We start from the raw sequence: 21,818 nt of genomic DNA on the forward strand, positions 1-21,818 counted from the left end.
CATCTTAGAGTATTGTATGTATGTTTTGATTTTCACAAAGGGTGTCTGAAATAGCAAGACATTAGTTTTGCTACATTTTGGAGCCAAAAGAAATAATCCTTGAGTAAATGCTGGCTGCAGAGTTTTCAACAGAAGTAGATATTTGCTTTCAAACATAAGGCTTTAATTGACTTAAGTTCTACTTTTTTTGTATGTGTTTTTCTGTTTATGTACTATCTGAAGAGCTCATGTGATTTAAAGAAAGATGTAATGAACAGCATGGTGACTATGATTAGTAGCATTGCACATACACCTATCAGTTGATTAGAGCAGAGCTTTAAGTGTTTTTATCTCTAACTCACATAGACACACACACACATGGGCTGACTACGTGAGGAGACCAATGTGTTATTTAACTTGTGTCCTATGTAAATCACCAGCGACATTTTTTTCTCTGACTCTACCTTCTTGCTCGTTAACTCCCTGGAAAGTCCTCTAAGAGTTCCTATATCCAGTGGATTAAGTGATTAAACTTAGTGCACTTGTGATAGGGGACCCCTCTTCCCCAGGATCTGCTATATCCTCAGTTGGATAAAGTTCCATGAAAGTAATTTTTCCGATAAAATTTTTTAATGGTTCATGTTTCTTGCCTGATTCCTACTGTTGTTTTCATCATTCAATCTGCACCTTTTACTGTTAGAATTTTTAAGACTCTTTTAATGGTATGTCTCAGTAGTGATACTTCTTATAACCTCTGCTCAGGTTTTGTTTTTAATGTGAAAACACAGACTGGGCCTCAGTGCTGTGCTCTGCTTTTCTCTACTTGCAGTTTGAGCACTTCTCATGGTGACAGTCCTCTCTTTCAAGCTCTTTAGCACAAACACTGTTGATGTAGTCCATGGGCTTGGTTGTCATTCAGCATGTAGGATCTTCCCCGATGAGGAATTCAGTCTGTGTCCCCTGCATTGGCTGGTGGATTCTGAACTACTGGACCTCTGGAGAAGTCCCTCTGCTCAGATGTTTTTGTTTGTATGTTTCTTAGAATTAGTTTTTGTTTTAGGCTGGCTTCCTTGGGTGAGACCTAAGTCCGCATGGCTTCATTCTTCCCGAGGCTATTAGTAGCTGCCCTCCACTCTTCCCCAGTAGCAATACTGGACACCTTTTAACCTGCAGGGCTCATCTTTCAGCGTCATATCTGTATGCCCTTTGACACAGCTCGTGCGGATCTCCCAGCAAGAATACTGGAGTTGGTTTGCCAGGCACTTCTCCAGTGGATCACGTTCTGCCAGCACTCTTCACTGTGACACGTTTGTCATTGGTGGCCCTACACACAATGGCTCGTAGCGTCACTGAGTCATGCCAGCCCTTTCAGCACACAGGCAGTAATTCAGGAAGGGGGCACAGCTTATTCGTCAACCACTACTGTTCCATTTTCTGTCAACAACTTGAGTCAATGGACACAAATACCTGGACCTTGGAGTACCGTGTGTGGTTGTAACATACATTCAAGGTGCGTGCAGCTTATGAGCCCTGGCAGGGAACATGCCCGGTGCCCTGCTCTGTCTTCCCTGTCACTCCACAGCCTTTCAGCTGCACCCAGCCTTCCCCATCCGCAGGAGCCTACCAGAGGTCTCCAGAGTGGTATAGGACTGCCTCATCTTTCCCATCCCCCTTACAGACTTTTCTGATCTCTTGTCTGGTCCAGTGTCATGACCTGTGGGGGTACCCTTGATTCTCCTTTGGCCCATCAGTTGGCAGCAATCCATGCCTATTACTTTGAAAAGTGTCTGATGAGGGGCTTTTATGCAGAACCGTAGGTAACTCAGCACCTGCAGCAGCATCAAGACCTCTGCCTCCGGGATTTGAGCTGGAGAGTGGCAGCCCTGAGTCGGACACTGCAGACCCCGTGCTTTGTAAACACCACCCGAGCTCTTTCTCAGTAAACGCTGTTCACGTCTGTTGTATGTGTGTGTGGGCTCAGCTGATAAATCAGGTCTGACTCTTGCGACCCCGTGGACTCTATCTAGCTCGCCAGGCTCCTCGGTCCGTGGGATTCTCCAGGCGAGAATTCTGGAGGGGGCTACCACTTTCTCTTCCAGTGCATCTCCTCGGCCCAGGGATCGAACCTGCGGCTCAGGTGTCTCCTCTCTTTGTAGGGGTATTTTTTTTTTCCCACTGCACCTCCTGGAAGCCCATGTAAGACTGCATTCTGCAACATCCTTACCACCCCTGGCAACCCCACAGCAGATGAACGCTGCTTAATTCCATGGTTCAGTTTTCATTTCAGGTGCCACTTGGAACAGCTCAGATTCTGTTTATAGTTGTCTGACTAACCAGTTCCATCTCTCACATGACATCTGGTTGGAAACTTATATCACCATATAAAAGCACCATCTGTGGTTTATTCTCCCTTCTCTAAAAGAGACTTGTGTGATTCATGCCATGCATCCTACCTAAACAGAGTTATCACCTCCTTCATTGTACACTCGATTTTCTGCTTAATTTAATTTACATCCTTTGTGCATTTGCAAATAGAGCTCCTTTTTTCTCTACACAAATGGGCATTAATCAATTTATTGATCAGTTTAGAAATCCGGTAACATCAACAAGAGCAGAGGACATTCATAGATGGAAAGCCATGGGTTCAGAGCCTTGCTTTCCTGGGAGGGAAGAAATGATGATTTCAAGGAAAAGATCTATTATCTTCATCTGGATGATGGGGACACATATAAAGAAAGCTGAGCACTGAAGAACTGATGCTTCTGAACTGTGGTGTTGGAGAAGACTCTTGAGAGTCCCCTGGACTGCAAAGAGATCCATCCAGTCCATCCTAAAGGAAATCAGTCGTGACTGTTCATTGGAAGGACTGATGTTGAAGCTGAAACTCCAATACTTTGGCCACCTGATGCAAACAGCTGTCTCATTTGAAAAGACCATGATGCTGGGGAAGATTGAGGGCAGGAGAAGGGGATGACAGAGAATGAGATGGTTGAATGGCATCACCGACTCAATGGACATGGGTTTGGGTAAACTCCGGGAGTTGGTGATGGACAGGGCGGCCTGGCATGCTGCGGTTCATGGGGTCGCAAAGAGTCGGACACGACTGAGCGACTCAACTGAACTGAAATGAAGTGCTTCGATGCTGCTCATGTTCTTCTTTTTTTCTCTCTTTCTTTAAACATGAAAATAATGTAAACCATTGTTGAGCTGATTAGGATTAATATGATATTGGGCAGAGCAAGAAAGAAACTATAGGAGCAGTTGCTGATGGGAACAGTGGAGAAAGTTTCTTACAGACCTGTTTCACAGAATTTCTTCTGTGTGTGTGTGTACCCCTGTGGGCTTGTATAGAATTTCCACCTGGTGAAATTTCCAGTGCTAGGTCTTCCGTTGAGAGTTACTACGTTACATACTCGGAAGTCTGAGATGTAGGAAATAATATCCTATGTGCCCTGTGCCACTTACATCTTCTGCAGTGCCATTTATCATCGCAAAGGTGTTTTGGCTGCAAGGGTCTTCATTCACAGTGGGATTCCGCAACGATCATCATAACTCGCAGCTCGGGGCTTCACCGTCTCCTCTGTTGTCCTCAAAGCATCTCCCTGTGGAGGCTAGACCAGTGTCAGTGTTTCGATATTTAAATCAAAGCCTAAGGAAGCCCGGGCCTTTGGCGCATGGCAAGGTGAAGCGTCTTGTTATCTCATAGTTTGTCAATTAATTTTTATCTTAATTTAGCTGATGAGCAATGCTTGTTCCTTTCAGGTATACAGCAAAGTGATTCATTTATACTTTGGTTGCTCCTTTGTCACTAATCTGTTTCCAAATCTTCTCTGACGATATGGAGTATAGCTTCCCAGACTCCTCTGTCCAAGGGATTTTCCAGAAAAGAATCCTGGCCTGGCATGGGTTACCATTTCCTACTCCAAGGGATCTTCCAGACCCAGGGATACAGGGTCTCCTGGGAAGCCCTCACTTATATATATATATATCTATGTAGGTAAATGTATACCTTTTTAGATTCTTCTTCGTCAAGATATCATGAGACATTGGGTATAGTTCTCTCTGCTCTCCAGTAGGTCTCTGCTGTTTATTTTATATACTTGAGCGTATATTTGCTGATCTCAACTCCTAATTTACCTCTTGCCTGCTTCCCCTTTGGTAACCATTAGTTTTTTCTCTGTGGAGAGTCTGTTTCTGTTTTATTAATGGTTCATTTGCATCATAGTTTAGCTTCCACAAGGAAGTGATAAAATCATATTTCACTTTCCTTTGTGACTTACTTTACTTAGTAAGGTCATCTCTAGCTCCATGCATGTTGCTGAAAAAGGCATGTTTCATTCTTTTCTTCATGGGTGGGCAATACTCCTCTGTGTGTGTATCTCATTGTTAAAACAGTGAACCCCTCCCCGCCCCCCCACCCCCGCCAAAGTGTTAACCTAGTGAAAAAAAGCTCAGTGTTATACGTGGTATATTTGTAGTCACCCAACTGATTTTCTCTGTTCTCATGGAGGACAATTGTCTGAGAAAGAGAATGAATATCGGGAATAATGATCATTGACATGCCTCTGTTTCCAAGAATTATTTCATAACAGCTCTTTACGAAGATGTCTGTGCCAATGGGCGTTTTGAATTGAATGTCCTAGGGATGTGTTTTCATTTCAGATACCTGTTGTCCCCTGGGGCTTTACCTGTTTCAATGACGTTTCCTGTATTTTCATTTGGAATCCCCCTTTCATTGTTTAGTTCCTGATACTTTTGAAGTTCTTCTTGAGTGAAACTGTCTCCTTTTGCTAGATTTCATAGCAAACAGGGCAGAAGAGGTGTGCCTTAGAATCTTTCGTAGGTTATAGAGAGTCGCCTGGCTCGTACCTGTAGTGGTAAGTAAGCCTCACCAACACTGCTGCCCTCCACCATCACCTAGACCGTGCTCTCCAGATAGTTTTCCACAGAGGTGCCCAAGTGTGCACACTGGTCTTCAGATGTGTCCGTGGGGGTAGAGTCCACACGGTTAACATGTTCCACTCCTCACAGCTCCCGAGTGAGCTACAGATCATTCAGCTGTGAGCTTAAGCATGCCCCAGGGAGATGCCGTCTTTTGTGGCATGTCGAAGAAGGCCACGGAAAGTCTGAGACTCAGAACTCCCCCCAACTCTAACTCTTCCTGTCCACTTTGTCCACATCCTAGAAGTCCATTCCTGGGGTTTTCATGAACCCTCCTGAAATGAATGTGGCGGGGGACTGATTTGGATTTTTCAGAAGCACACTGACCCCATGGAGACAGTGCAGGACCCTGTGATCCTTGCTCCACTCACCATGGTTTTGGCCTGCCTTTTGTCTGTGAAAGATTCTAGTCAAAGAATAAGTTTAAGCAGAGCAGTGAGAACATGGGAAATAAGGAAGACAGTCACAGGAGAGCAAACAATAATGTGTTCATGAAGCAAAGACAAGGACCTCTATTTCCTCCCCAAGGGCAATAGATACTGTTCTGGGCCATCCTGTGAGCTGTCTTATAGACACTGAAAGCCCCACCCAGTGGACAGGTTAACTTCAGGATGACCAGACTGTAGCTATGCCATAAGCTGCCACGATTCAGAGGATTGACATCAAGGAGATGGGATTATAGCGACCTTGGAGCTGTGGATTAACTGTGCTTGAAACAGCCATGATGATGCTGGTCAGACCACTGATCAAGTTCAAAGTGACTGTCTGAGTTGACTCTGTTGTTTCTGCAAGGAGCCCGTTGCCTCTGTCTATAGAGCTCTAACTTTCTGAATGTCAGTTGTGGGGTGGGGCATTCAGCCTTTGTACAGAATCCACCCTCCGCCCAGTTGTCTGCATCTGAATGAAAGAAGACTTTTCTTTCTATGAAGCTGGCCTCTTATTTGGCTTTTGAAGGGTGGGGAGCAGGAACCCACTTATGGTAACCACATCGCAGATGCTACTGAGGAAAATACTCATGCTTTGTCATCCTCAAAGACCAGACACAACATCCATCCATCTCCAGTGAGGGTATAATAAGAGAAAGGATAAAGGGATATGTCAGTGAGCCCAGGGGATTGACCAGATTGCAGAATAACTGACATTCCAGACGACACTGCCTCTGCAGACTTCAATGTGGTCCAGTGGTATTTGCAGAGCTTTGGGTTCAGGTTCAGGTAGTACTTTCATGACTGTGATAAAGAAGAAAGCGTTTGTGGTGGAGAAGAATGCAGTCATGGCTGGGACCTGTGAGTTTGCTAAACTCAGATTTAAACCGTCGTTCTTTTTAGTGTCAGGACCTGGCAACTCCATTGTGTGATACTTGGTGAGAAAGTCATGGAGCATCCTGGAATATTTTATTTGCAGTCTGGGATAAGCGTATCTCATTTTTAAAAGAGCCATCTGATAGAATCCCCAGTGGATACATTTCCTCATTTTTCTAGCAGACAAACTTTCTATATCCCTGACTCACGTCACATGAAGTCTGAATTCTCCATGTGAACACACATCTGTTCCAGTGTGTTCCATATAAGGTTCTGTGCTTAGTCTTTCAGTCATGTCCAACTCTTTGCGACCCCATGGACCGTAGCCCACCAGGCTCCTTCGTCACGTGGGTTTCCATACCCTCCTCCAGAGAATCTTCCCAACCCAGGGATCAAACCCAGGTGTCCTGCACTGCAGGTGGTTTCTTTCCCATCTGAACCACCAGTCAGGCCCTGATATAAGTTATGTGTGTACCTCTCTCCTTTCCGTAAAAACATTGACTATATGAACTCATCTAGTTTATATTGGGTAAGCTACAGTACCTACCAGCACCTTCAGTTATTTTTGTGATCTTCTGTCCATCATTGTTTTCAAAATAAGTTACTACCATGTTATCTGGTACATGAATCAGTTGCAAAACATTTGTATCTGCATCTCTAACAGAAGGAAAAAAACATCAAACCTCAATGATTACAGGGAAGGCAATGGCAACCCACTCCAGTACTCTTGCCTGGAAAATCCCATGGAAGAAGGAGCCTGGTAGGCTGCAGCCCATGGGGTCGCTGAGGGTCGGACACGACTGAGCGACTTCCCTTTCACTTTTCACTTTCATACATTGGAGAAGGAAATGGCAACCCACTCCAGTGTTCTTGCCTGGAGAATCCCAGGGACGGCTGAGCCTGGTGGGCTGCTGTCTGTGGGGCCGCACAGAGTTGGACACGACTGAGGCGACTTAGCAGCAGCAGCAATATGATTAACTTCGTTTGTTTTCAGCTGAGCATGTCTTTTCCTTCACATGCAATCATCAGTCTTCCCTCAGATGGTAGACTCTATCTCACTGAGACTCCTAGTGATGCACTTTACAACCAGTTAAGACAGCTAGTGAACTAGGAAAGCTTGCTCCACACCCCCTTCTCCTGAAGAGAATTAAGACTTCCCATCTTCTAGACTGAGCAGTCTGTGAACGATAGCAAAGTCTCTTATTGCAGCTTTAGTAGGTTTGAACCTCAACCATCTCACGCGAGCTCACAAGAACTGACTCTTAAATATTCAGGAATTTTGTAACCCAGTTTGCCAGTACAGTCATGGTTGCAAGGGAATTCAAAAACATTTAAATGAATTGTATTTAAATCAAAGTTAGTACATCATCCAGAGTTATTTCATAGTAGAAGAGCTAATTAAAGAAGTACAAATGAGTCTATTGCAAAATGTCGGACACATAAACTCTGAAATGATCCCACATTACTTCCTGTGTCTGTGTTTCTACAGTTGAAAAATAAAATAATGCATCAAACCAAGATTAGAGTGCTCTGTTGTACATTTTTTTCCCATCATAATGAAACATGGACATTTGATCACTGAATAGAATATTACAGTATTGATATTAATATTTGAGATTTATTTCCTGTATTTTAATTACAGATAGAAATGTGTTAATGTATCTTTCAATTTATATGTTGATATATGAACTTTTTCTCCTTATTTTAAGCTGTAGAGATAGACGTGTATGCTAAACTCCCTTTCAGATTATGTAAAATTAGTTTGAAATTTTCACTCTTATTTTAGCTGTTGTCATTTTAGGGCATTAAAGTTAATCATGTTCTACTTATTAGACTCGCTAATGAAGAACTTTTAATATTTAAAGAATTTCTTCAAGCAAAATTCATTATGTAGGTCAAGTAAAAGCAAAAATTGTGAAAAGTCATTATTATTCTATGTAGGTTATCGTACTTCTCCATGCCCAAGGAACATGAGTCAGCGCTTTGGGGCTTTATCTCAGAGACCATGAATGGCCACATTCCAACCTTGGACCTCATCCTGGTGTTGTGGGACAGAACTGATTGCTGAAAAATTAGTGGCTTTTCCAATGTGGCATTCGTAATGAGTAGATGAAATAGTTCACCAGTGCAGACAGCTAGCTGTCTTGGGTGAAACAGAGACTATCAATCTGAACACGTTCCTTGGATTGGGGAAGACAACCCATCAGAGAAGCTGGAATACTCATATTCTATGAGATAAATACCTCCTTCTTGTCTCTTTAGCACTTCTGTGAATAACTGGCATCTCCTGTCAATCCTGAAAAGCCAACAGACAAGACATTCCTTCATCACCATTCACTCCCCAGGGCTTGAAGATACCTTTCCGTGAATAGAGTTTGCACACCCAACTTCACAGCCATGACTCACACCTTTCACTGCACATTGGAAATCGGACCCCATGTCACAAGTCAACAGACTCCTAGTTCTCAGTTGAGGAGGACTGCTTACTTGACATAAAATGTAAGGGAGAGGTATTTGCAGTCATTGTTGCGTCCAATCTGATGACAGTAACACCTCAGTGGGCCTCCTTCCGCAACCCTCTCCTTGTTATGTGCAGTGTGTAAATGGTGCGCCAGCCTCCTGTAACCTAAGAAGGAAGGTCCTCATAAACGTCAGTCAATCTCTTTTCTTGTTACCAATACACAACCCTATCTATGCTTCTGCATTTACCACAGAAGAGAAGTAAGTTGAATCTTATTAAGCAAAGAGGATTTTTACCCCCTACCTTGCTGAATAAGACGACATGAAATCATCTTTCCTATTGCAGCAAAAAGCATCAAATTCAGATATTTTAGCAGAGAATTCAGAGTTATTTGAAATAAGCAAAATGATGCCAGTAAATATTGTCACAGTTTGTAACTTTATGAATGATAGCATGTTAGGATTTTTTTTTTAACATACAGACAATTAAGATTTAAAAAAAAAAAGCAGAAACACAGAGGATTGTATTATGCTCATGTAGATACGTGGACCAAGGTGTGTATACAATCTGTTCATACATATAAGCCAGGATATCTGTGTCACATGCACACACAACCTCATAGACTCACACATGCAAACACACACACACACACACACACACACACACACACACTCAAACAAGCAAGACCTCCTAGCAGATCAGCTCCTTCTGCATACCTTTGAGGGGTCTATCTCAGCTGGAGTTTCCTGGGCGGCACAAACCAGGACAAGGACAAGACTCAGCAACAGAACCTTCAACTTCTGACTCTCGTCGTCCTTCTACAGAATCTGAGGGCGCCCCAGTTACTGGAGAGAATGTGCATTGCTTCCACTTTTTATAGGACCCGTCTCTTGGCAGAGTACATAGTGATCTAACAGTGTTTAATCACAAGACATAGGTTACATAGATGTGGTCTTCTGACATCCTGGTTGGCAGTGGAGCATTTTGGCATTCTGTGCTTCTTATACAACTCCTGTGTTATTTCTTTCACATTGAAGAGGTCTGTTTAAGCTTATTTTCTAAAACGAATGATGGCACCTTCAGTTTAAGAAGATAAATATGTGGTGTCTACCAGGAATCAGTTATCAGGGCATTCCTCAGAAAAATCTATATTATTTTAATATTGAAATTGAAATATAGTTGATGTACAATATTTTTTTTGTTACAAGTGTACCATATAGGAGGTATTCACATTTTTATTTCTATTTTTGAAGTTATAAAAATATTGGCTTTTTTATTTCCTGTGTTGTACAATCTTTATTCTTCAGATAATCTTTGTCCATTATTTATTTTATACATAGCACTTTGTACCTCAAATTCCATTTCCTTGTGTGTGTGTTTTTGACTTCTTTCCCTCAGCATATTTGTTTGAATAAACATCTATATATTTTTATAGACTCTGTTCCCATTGTCCCTGCATAGTATCATCAGGATATGTCCCGTTTTTATCCATTCCAGTGTTGATGGATGCATGTTCATAGACGAGTCTCTGTGCAGAACTGGGCCATCTCATCTCGTGGGGAGAGACTTGGGTGGGGAATTGCTAGATCTCGGTGCCTTCTGATTTTCGGTTCCTGCCAGCAGGGGATGAGATTTTCCATTGCTCCATCCCTGCCAGGACTCCGTGGGGTCAGCTGTCTTCATTTCATTAGTATAATAATGTGTGACTACATCCCGTTTCCATGGTACTTTCCATTTCCTGAAGGAATAAAGAGGTGGAATTGCCGTTTGCCTATTTTCTCTGTTAAGTGTCTCTGCAAGTCACTTGTTCATCACTGAGTGAATTATTTGTTTGTTTTCTATGAAGTTAGTACGTTTTTCAACACGAGTCTCTTTTCAGATGGAGATAGGCCAAGAGATTCCCCCTGTTGTTGCTGGCTTCTCTTGTGTTTCCTTAAGCTTGTCCCTCAAAGATGTAAATATTTTGATTGAGGCTTGGTTATTCACCTTCTGTTCCCAGTGTGGGATCCTGGTTGGTGTATATTCTAATCAGCAACAACCTAATCTTTAGTCAGAGATTATCCACCTCTTGGTTTCACCTCTAGAGTCTTTCTCGCTTTGGGTCTTAAACGTGGGTCTATGAGTTTCTGTGTAAATTGTCAAACATGGAGCAATGAAAGCATTGAGCTCTTGATATCTCTTCTGCCCATGCATTTTCAATTTCTCCAATAGTTTTCCCTATAAAATTATTACCTTCTTCTGAATCTCCTTTGTATCTGTATCCAAAATCTGTTTGTCTCTATATTCCCGTCCTTTCCGCTAGAGCAGATCTGTTTGTGTTCTGGTTTGTGTTTCCCCATTCTTGCTTCATTTTTGAGGGGCAGTGTTAAAGACAGATAGAACGGTAAAGCATCTGTCTACAGTGCGGGAGACCTGGGTTCGATACCTGGGTCGAGAAGATCTGCTGGAGAAGGAAATGGCAATCCACTCCAGTACTATTGCCTGGAGAATCCCATGTTCAGAGGAGCCTGGGGGGTCCAGGCTGGGAGTCCATAGGGTCGCAAAGAGTCAGACATGACTGAGTGACTGAACTGAACTGAACTGAACTGAACTTACCACAGAGGAGAAGCAAATTGAACCTTATTAAGCAAAGAAGTGTTCTACCTCCTACTTTGCCAAATAACATGAAATGAAATCATGATTCATATTTGCGTAGACAGCATAGCATTCAGGGTTTTTTGAAACAGTGAAAACAACATCAGTAATGACTGTGACAGTTCATAACTCTGTGAATGATAGCATGTTAAGTTTTTTTTTCTTTTATGAAAAGAAAATAAAAGAGTGGATACATAGAGGGCTTTATAGATAGAGATAGTATGCTCATGCAGATACATGGACCAAGGTATCCATACAGGATGTCCTTCATACAAACAAGAATATCTCTGTCACATGCACTCACCAACAACCTCACACACAGACACACACACACACACACACACACACACACTCAAACAAGCAAGACCTCCTAGCAGATCAGCTCATTCTGGGTACCTGTGAGGAGTCTCTCTCAGCTGGAGTTTCCTGGGCAGCACAAACCAGGACAAGAATAAGAGTCAGCAACAGAACCTTTATCTTGTGACTCACATGGTCCTTCTTCCACAGAAGGTGAGAGTGTGCTACTTGTTGGATAGGCTGTGAATTGGTTCCACTTTTTATAGGATATGTCTCTTGGCTCAATACATAATGATCAAGCAGTGATTAATCACAAGGCCTTGGTTGCATAGCCATAATCTTCTGACATCTTGGTTGGCAGCTAAGCTCTTTCAGCATTCTGTGCTTCTTATAGTGATATTAATTTTAAGAGAAGCTACAGGGGATGTGGACGTTGTTGCCTTCAGAGTCAATAAGAAATCACAGAACTCAAGAGTTATTTCAAAGACGGTGATTTTTATATTCTTTTCTGTCCTCAGACTTCAAAATGGGACAAACAGCCCACATTAAATATCCTCAACTCCTATCTTATTTCTTTCACATTGAAGAGGCCTATTTAAGCTTACTTTGGTGGCTCAGACGTAAAGCGTCTGTCTACAAGGCCGGAGACCCGGGTTCAATCCCTGGGTCGGGAAGATCCCCTGGAGAAGGAAATGGCAATCCGCTCCAGTACTCTTGCCTGGAAAATCCCATGGACAGAGGAGCCTGGTAGGCTACAGTCCTTGGGGTTGCAAAGAGTCAGACACGACTGAGTCACTTCACTTTCACTTTCTAAAACTAAAGATGGCACTCTCTGGTTTATGAAGATAAATCTGTGGTGTCTCTACCAGGAGTCATTTATCAGGGCATTCTTCAGAGGGGTATTATTGATGTACAGTTTTGTTGCTGTTGTTGTTGTTGTTGTTATGGGGTATGATGTAGATACTCACCATTTTATTTCTCTTTCTAATGTTATAAAAATATTGGCTTTTTTATTCCCTATGCTATACAGTGTATTTTTGTACATTATTTATTTTCTACATAGTAGCTTGTACTTCCTATTGCACGCCTCCTGTCTTAACCCAGCACTTCCACCATCCCACTCATCACCACTGCTTTGCTCTCTCTGTGTCTGCCCCTTTTTTGTTATATTCAAACGCTTGTTTCATTTTTTTTCAAGTCCACATATGAGTGATATCATACAGTCCTTGTCTTTCTGCATCTGACTTCTCTCACTTAGCATAATGCCCTCCAAGTCCATCCATGCTGTTACAAATTTCACATTTTTATGGTTGCCAAATGTTCCACTGATTTGTGTATGATACACACAGATGTGTGTGTGTGTGTGTGTGTGTATACACCCACCCCCACACACGTATATATACATATGCACAAGTATTCCACTGATTTGTGTATGATATACACACATATACGCATGTGTATATATACACCTGTATATGTATTTACAGGTGCACAAATATTCCATGTATTTGTGTATGGATGCACATAGATATGTGTGTGTATATACATATATATATGTATAAACATATATCTATGCACAAGTATTCCAGTGTATTTGTGTATGATACACATGCATATGTGTGTATGTGTGTGTGTATATATATATATATATATACACACACATATACACATACATTCTGTGGCTTATTTGGGTTCCTTAGGTGGCACTGAATGTAAAGAGTCCACCTGCCAATGCAAGAGATGGGTGCAGATTCGATCCCTGAATTGGAAAGATCCCTTGGAGAAGGAAGCGGCAACCCACTGCAGCATTCTTGCCTGGAGAATCCCATGGACAGAGGGATCTGGCAATCTGCAGTCCCTGGGGTCACAAGGGTTGGACAGGACTTCCTGCATAAACCGTCATTACCATGCCTTCTTTATATTTTTATTTAAATTTCATGAAATATTTTCAACAGGAGCAAATTCTCCTCTTCTACCCTACTCAAGGATCCTTCCCAAATTCATCATTACAATTTCATTTTGCCTTTAGCGTATTAGCTGGTCGGACTACAGCAGATCAGATTGCTCTTTTACATGTAGGCCCGACACTGAGATTCAGGCTCCTCCAACCATCATCCTGTCTGTCCATGAATCAGGCAAACTAGATGAAAGAAACCAAGGGCATTCGCTCTCTAAATGACACTCACTGGGGCAGTTTGCTCCCATGATGTCACCAGCACTATGATGATCGTGTTCATAATAAGAAAGTCACTTTCACAGCATCATCTTTTAGGGTTTTCCAAATTTGCTGGCATATTGAGTGCAGCACTTTCACAACATCATCTTTTAGGATTTGAAACAGCTCAATTGGAATTCCATCACCTCCACTAGCTTTGTTCATAGTGATGCTTCCTAAGGCCCACTTGACTTCACATTCCAGGATGTCTGGCTCTAGGTGAGTGATCACACCATTGTGATTATCTGAGTCGTGAAGATCTTTTTTGTACAGTTCTTCTGTGTATTCTCGCCACCTCTTCTTAATATCTTCTATTTCTGTGAGGTCCATACCATTTATTTCACTTATTGTGCCCATCTTGGCATGAAATGTTCCCTTGGCATCTCTAATTTTCTTAAAGAAATCTCTAGTCTTTCCCATTCTGTTGTTTTCCTCTATTTCTTTGACCTGATCACTGAGGAAGGCTTTCTTATCTCTCCTTGCTGTTCTTTGGAACGCTGCATTCAGATGCTTATATCTTTCCTTTTCTCCTTTGCTATTCACTTCTCTTCTTTTCACAGCTATTTGTAAGGCCTCTTCAGACAGCCGTTTTGCTTTTTTGAATTTCTTTTCCATGGGGATTGTCTTGATCCCTGTCTCCTGTACAGTGTCACGAACCTCATTACATAGTTCATCAGGCCCTCTATCTATCAGATCTAGGCCCTTAAATCTATTTCTCACTTGCACTGTATAATCGTTAGGGATTTGATTTAGGTCATACCTGAATAGCCTAGTGGTTTTTCCTACTTTCTTTAATTTAAGTCTGAATTTGGCAATAAAGTGTTCATGATCTGAGCCACAGTCAGCTCCCAGTCTTCTTTTTGCTGACTGTATAGAGCTTCTCCATCTTTGGCTGCAAAGAAGATAATCAACCTGATTTCGGTGTTGGCCATCTAGTGAGGTCCATGTATAGTCTTCTCTTGTGTTGTTGAAAGAGGGTGTTTGCTCTGACCAGTGCATTCTCTTGGTAGAACTCTATTACCCTGCTTCATTCTGTACCATAGGACAATTTGCCTTTTACTCCAGGTTTTTCTTGTCTTCCTACTTTTGCATTCCAGTCCCCTATAATGAAAAGGACATCTTTTTGGGGGGGTGTTAGTTCTAGAAGGTCTTGTAGGTCTTCCTAAAACTGTTCAACTTCAGCTTCTTCAGCACTGGTGCTCGTGGCATAGCCTTGGATTACCGTGATGTTGAATGGTTTGCCTTGGAAAAGAACAGAGATCATTCTATCGTTTTTGAGACTGCATCCAAGTACTGCATTTCGGACTCTTGTTGACTATGATGGCTACTCCATTTCTTCTAAGGGATTCTTGCCCACAGTAGTAGACATAATGGTCATCTGATTTAAATTCACCCATTCCAGTACATTTTAGTTCACTGATTCCTAAAATGTCAACGCTCAACTCTTGCCATCTCCTGTTTGATCACTGCCAATTTACCTTGATTCATGGACCTAACATTCCAAATTCCTATGCAATATTGCTCTTTACAGCATCAGACCATGCTTCCATCACCAGTCACATCTGCCACTGGGTGTTGTTTTTGCTTTGGCTCCGTCCCTTCATTCTTTCTGGAGTTATTTCTCCGCTGATTTCCAGAAGCATATCAGGCACCTATCGACCTGGGTAGTTCCTCTTTCAGTGTCCTATCTTCTTGCCTTTTCATACTGTTCTTGGGGTTCTCAAGGCAAGAATACTGAAGTGGTTTGCCATTCCCTTCTCCAGTGGACCCCATTTTGTCAGAACTCTCCACCATGACCCATCCATCCTGGGTGGCCCTACATGGCATGGCTTAGTTTCATTCAGTTAGGCAAGGCTGTGGTCCATGTGATCAGATTGGTTTGTTTTCTGTGATTGGGGTTTTCAGTCTATCCTCTGACTGAGAAAGAGAAGAAGCTTATGGAAGCTTCCTAATGGGAGAGAATGACTGACAGGGAAACTGGGTCTTGCTCTGATGGGAGGACCACGCTCAGTAAATCTTTAATCCAGTTTTCTGTTGATGGGTTGAGCTGTGTTACCTCCCTGCTATTTACTTGGGGCCAAACTATGATGGAGATAATAAAGATAATGGTGAGCTCCCTGAAAAGATCCCAGGCATGAACTGCCACAGTTCATGCCCCCAATCCTGCAGCAGGCCACCACTGACCCACACCTTCACCGGAGATTCCTGGACACCCACAGGCAAGTCTACTGGGGGGGGGTCACTTCCTTTCTCCTGGGTCCTAGGGCACAAGGTTCTGATGTGCCCTCCAAGAGTCTATTTCCCAGGCCTATGTGAGTTCTGGCAGCTCTATAGTGGGGTTAATGGTGACCTCCTCCAAGAGGACTTATGCCATACCCACACCCAGAGCCCCTGTCCCTGCAGCAGACCACTGTTGACCCGTACCTCCACAGGAGGTGTTCAAACACAGTTCTGTCTCAGACTCTGTGGCGTCCCTGGGTCCTGGTGCACACAAGGTTTGTTTAAGCCCCATGAGTGTCTCTGGCAGGAACAGAGTTTGATTCTAAATGCTAATTCGCCCTTCCTACCATCTTGCTGGGGCTTCTCCTTTGCCTTTGGGCATGGAGTATCTCCTCACAGTGCTCCAGTGTCTAACCATTTTACTGGGTATCTTTCCTTGCGTCTGCATGGCACTGGAGCAGCAAGCTGCCGAGAGGAGATATCCTACGTGCAAGGTCAGGAGTGGTGCCTGCCCTTTGCTGGAGCAGTCGTGAAGAGATACCCCACATCCAAGGTCAGGAGCGGTGGCTTCACTTTGCTGGACTGGCCACAACAAATTGTGGAAAATTCTTCAAGAGATGGGAATACCAGACCACCTGACCTGCCTCCTGAGAAACCTGTATGCAGGTCAGGAAGCAACAGTCAGAACTGGACATGGAACAACAGACTGGTTGGTTTCAAACCAGGAAAGGAGTCCATCAAGGCTGTCACCCTGCTCATTTAACTTATATGTAGAGTACATCATGAGAAACACTGGGCTGGAAGAAGCACAAGCTGGAATCAAAACTGCCGAGAGAAACATCAGTAACCTCAGATATGCAGATGACACCACCCTTATGACAGAAAGTGAGAACTAAAAAGCCTCTTGATGAAAGTGAAAGAGGAGAGTGAAAAAGTTGGCTTAAAACTCAACGTTCAGAAAACTAAGATCATGGCATCTGGTCCCACTGCTTCATGGGAAATAGATGGGGAAACAATGGAAAGAGTGAGAGACTTTATTTTGCGGGGCTCCAAAATCACTGCAGATGGTGACTGCAGCCATGAAATTAAAAGATGCTTGTTCCTTGGAAGAAAAGTTATGACAAACCTAGATAGCATATTAAAAAAGCAGAGAGATTTCTTTGCCAACAAAGGTCCATCTAGTCAAAGCTATAGTTTTTCCACTAGTCATGTATGGATGTGAGAATTGGATTATAAAGAAAGCTGAGTGTTGAAAAATTGATGCTTTTGAACTATGGTGTTGGAGAAGACTCTTGAGTGTCCCTTGGACTGCTGGAGATCCAACCAGTCCATTCTACAGGAAATCAGTCCTAAATGTTCATTGGAAGGACTGAGGCTGAAGCTGAAACTCCAGTCCTTTGCCCACCTGATGTGAAGAGGTGACTCACTGGAAAAGACCCTGATGCTGGGAAAGATTGCAGGCAGGAGGAGAAGGGGACGACAGAGGATGAGATGGCTGGATGGCATCCCTGTCTCAATGGACTTGAGTTTGCATGAACTCCAGGAGTTGCTTTCAGTATTCTAACTGCAAGTCTTTCTCTGAGAATTTTCTAAGCTGCTTTAGTGGTGTGTCTCAGTGATCACACTTCTTATAACCTTTGCTAAGTTTTTTTTTTTTTTAAATGCACAGCGTGTGTTAACTGCCATGCTCTGCATTTCTCTATTTGCAGTTTGAGGGTTTCTCCTGGGGATGGTTCTCTTGTTGGGGCTCTGGAGCACAAGCAGAATTGATGTAGCACATAGACTTGGTTTCCTCCAGTGTGTGGGATCTTCCAAGACCAGGAATTCAATCCGTGTCGCCTGCATTGGCAGATGGATTGTGAAGCACTGGACCCCTAGGAAAGTACCTCTGGTCAGTTTTTTATTTTTGCAGTTAAGTCAGCACAGCTTCATTCTTTCTAGAGTTATTAGTAGGTGTCCTCCACTCTTCCCCAGTAGCAATATTGGACACCTTCTGACATGGTGAGGGGAGGGCTCATTTTTCAGTGTCATATCTTGGTGCTTTTTTTATACAGCTCATGCCAAACTCATGGCAAGCATCCTGGAGTGGCTGGCCACTCCCTCCTCCAATGGCTCACATTGTGTCACAACTCTCCGCTATGACACGGCTTTCTTGGGTGGCCCTGTATGAAACTGCTCATAGCCTTACTGAGTTCTGCATACGCCTTTGCCACACATCTCTGGAGAAGGGAATGGCAAACCCCGTTGGTATTCTTGCCATGAACAGTATGAAAAGGCAAAAAAGATATGACGATAAACGATGAACTTGCCTTGTTGGTAGGTGCCCAGTATGCTACTGGGGAAGAGTGGAGGAATAACTCCAGAAAGAATGAAGACACAGAGCCAAAGCGAAGGCAGCACCCAGGTGTGGATGTGCCTGGAATGGAAGTGAAATTCGATGCTGTAAAGAGTAAAATTGCATAAGAATCTGGAATGTTAAATCCATGCATCAAGGTAAATTGCAAGTGGTCGAACAGTAAGTGGCAAGAGTGGACATTGACATTTTAGGAATCAGTGAACTAAAATGGACCGGAATAGGTGAATTTAATTCAGATTAATTAAATAATTAATTAAAATTTAATTAATTAATTAATTAAATACTGTGGGCAAGAATACTTCCCACAGTATTTATTGGGGCAAGAATACTGTGGGTAAGAATACCTTAGACAATATGGAGTAGCCCTCATAGTCAACAAAAGAGTCTGAAACGCAGTACTGGCGTGCAGTCTCAAACATGACAGAATGATCTCTGTTCATTTCAAAGGCAAAACCATTCAGTATCACAGTAATCTCAATCTCTGCCTCAACCGCTAGTGCAGAAGAAGTTGAACAGTTCTACGATGCCCTAAAAGATTGTCTAGAACTAACGCCGAGAAAGATGTCCTTTTCCTTATAGGGGACTGGAACGCTAAAGTAGGCAGTCAAGAGATCCCAGGAGTAACAGTCAAGTTTGACCTTAGAGTACTTAATGAAGGAGGGTTAAGGCTAACAGGATTTAGCAAAGAGAATGCACTGGTCATAGCAAACACCCTCTTCCAACAACACAAGAGACAACTCTACACAGGCCATCACTAGATGATCAATACAAAATGATATCGGTTATATTCTTTGCCACACGAGGCAGTGATCCATGCAGGAGGTATAGGCTAGTAGTCAACCACTATTGTTCCATTTTCTTTGAACAGTTCAAGTGATCAGGCACTAATATCTTATCCTTGGAGACCTTCGTATGGGTGTAACACGCATTCAAATTGCATGTAGCTTACAGTAAGCCCTGGGTGACCAGGGCTCTATTCTGTCTTTCCTGCCCCTCCATTAGCTTTTCAGGTGGACACAACGCGGGAATTGCACTGAGGTCTCCTGCATTGCAGGCAGATTCTTTAGCAGCTGTAATTCCTTCCGGTGGTTTTCATGAACCTCGGGCAAATGAGATGATTAGATAACATTACCGAGTCACTGGACATGCTTTGAGCAAACTCCAGGAGACAGTGGAGGACAGAGGAGCCTGGTGTGCTGAAGTCCATGGACTCGCAGTGAGTCAGGCAGGACTTAGTGACCGAACAACGATATTCAAGAGATGGGGGAGAAAACGATCTGGACTTTTCACCTGGCACATTAATCTCATTATGCATGCTACCAAGGGAAAAATACACGCTTTTTCATTCTCAGAGAGCAGACATAGCTGCCACCTTCTGCCAATGTGGATAGTAATAGCAGCAAGGTAAAGCTACCTGTCAGAAAGCCCGTGGGGTTGGCTGGATGCACAGCGATTGACATACCTTACTATATGCCTCTGAAGGATCAGTAGGAACAAGTGGTTATTTTCAGAGCATTGGGTTCAGGTGTCAGGCATCTTTTAAGTGATTTTGACAAAAAAATAGAGTGTACGTAGTGTAGATGACTTCCCTGGTGGCTCAGATGGTAAAGCGTCTGCCTACAATGCGGGAGACCCAGGCTCGATCCCTGAGTCAGGAAAATCCCCTGGAAAAGGAAATGGCAGCCCACTCCAGTACTCTTGCCTGGAAAATCCCATGGATGGAGGAGCCTCGGGTCGCAAAGAGTCGGACACGACTGAGCGACTTCACTTTCATGTGGTGTACATAAATGCAGTCAAGGACAGGACCTGTGAGTCTGTTAAACTCAAATTTAAACCTTGGTTCATTTTGGTGTCAGAACCCAGCAACGCCAATATGTGATATTTGGCAAAAAGACCACTCACCATCCCGGAATATTTCATTGCCCTTCCATGATAAGTATCTAATTTTTTAAAAGCCATCCGATTGAACCCCCAGTGGACAGATTTGTTCATTTTTCCAGCAGACAACCTTTCTGCAGTCCTGACTTATGTCACATGAATTCTTAATTCTCTGTGTGAACACACACCTGCCGTAGTGTCTTTAATACAAGATGTATACGCACTTCTGTCCTTAGTACGAAAATACGGATAATATGAATATAACTAGTTTGCATAGCAGAGAAGGCGATGGCACCCCACTCCAGTACTCTTGCCTGGAAAATTCCATCGACAGAGGAGCCTGGTAGGCTGTGGTCCATGGGGTCACGAAGAGTCGAACACGACTGAGCGAATTCCCTTTCACTTTTCACTTTCATGCATTGGAGAAGGAAATGGCAACCCACTCCAGTGTTCTTGCCTGGAGAACCATGGGGACGGGGGGAGCCTGGTGGGCTGCCGTCTATGGGGTCACACCGAGTTGGACACGACTGAAGTGACTTAGTAGCAGCAGCAGCAGTTTGCATAGAATAAGCCACAGTACATACCGAGGGCATTAAGTCATTTTGTGGTCTTCACTTCATCAAAGTTTTCAGCATAGAGTACCAACGTGCTGTCTGACACAGGAATCAGCTCAGAAAAAAATTTTACCCATGTCTGTGACAAAAAATAAAAAAAAATATATATATATATATATATAGAAACCTAAGTATTATTGACTTCTTTCCTTTTCAGTTGGACTTTTCTTATTCTTCACATGCTATCTTCAGTCTTCCTTCCAATGGTGAACTCTGTTACACTGACATTTCTAGTGGTTGTGTTGCTAGAATGAGTTAAGACAGCTAGTGACTAGGAAAGCTTTTTCCACATACCCCTCTTCTGACTTCCAGTCTTCTAGACTGAACAGTGTGTGAATGAGAGAAACATTGCTTATTGCAACTATAGTAGGAGGTGGAGCTCAACCATCTCATACCAGCTCACAGGAGCTGACTGTTAAAATTTTTAGGAATGGTGTGACCAAATTTGCAAGTACGGTCATGAGTAAAAAAAAAGTAGTTCTATAAATAAGCCATATTAAAATAAAAGTTTATAGAAAAACCAAAGTCGTTTACTAGTACAAGAGGTAGTAAAAGAGGTAGAAATGAGGATATTAGAAAATGTTGCACATATGTACTCAAACTGATTCTTAATTAGTTGCTGTGGCTGCATGTCCACAGTGGAAATTATAAAAGATGCTTCAGACGAATATTAGAATGCTCTGTTGTACATTTTTCCCCATGAAAATCAAATATGTAGACATTTGATCACTTAATATTATGATATTATGAGATTATAATATTATGATATTATTAATATTATGATATTAAGTGATTACACTATTAAGTATTGAAGTTGAGAATTATTTCCGGTATTTTAAACTATAGAGATAGAAGTCTGAAACAGTGTTCCTTTGCTTTCAAGTTATGCAAAAATTTAGTAGAATTTTTTGGTCATTTTACC

The 21,818-nt window shown here is 42.7% G+C and overlaps 1 long non-coding RNA gene across 1 annotated transcript; it reads right to left on the reverse strand.

The window, feature by feature from the left end:
- Positions 1 to 4,488: 4,488 nt before the first annotated feature.
- Positions 4,489 to 20,895, reverse strand: LOC120882391. Its single transcript, XR_005725492.1, has 3 exons — positions 20,867 to 20,895; positions 4,668 to 4,769; positions 4,489 to 4,498 (listed from the first exon to the last, which is right to left on the reverse strand). It is a non-coding gene; the product is annotated as an uncharacterized LOC120882391 (long non-coding RNA).
- Positions 20,896 to 21,818: the final 923 nt, after the last annotated feature.

The sequence above is a fragment of the Oryx dammah genome, unplaced genomic scaffold, assembly GCF_014754425.2.
Source record: "Oryx dammah isolate SB20612 unplaced genomic scaffold, SCBI_Odam_1.1 HiC_scaffold_23, whole genome shotgun sequence".
In the NCBI taxonomy this organism is placed as follows: domain Eukaryota; kingdom Metazoa; phylum Chordata; class Mammalia; order Artiodactyla; family Bovidae; genus Oryx; species Oryx dammah.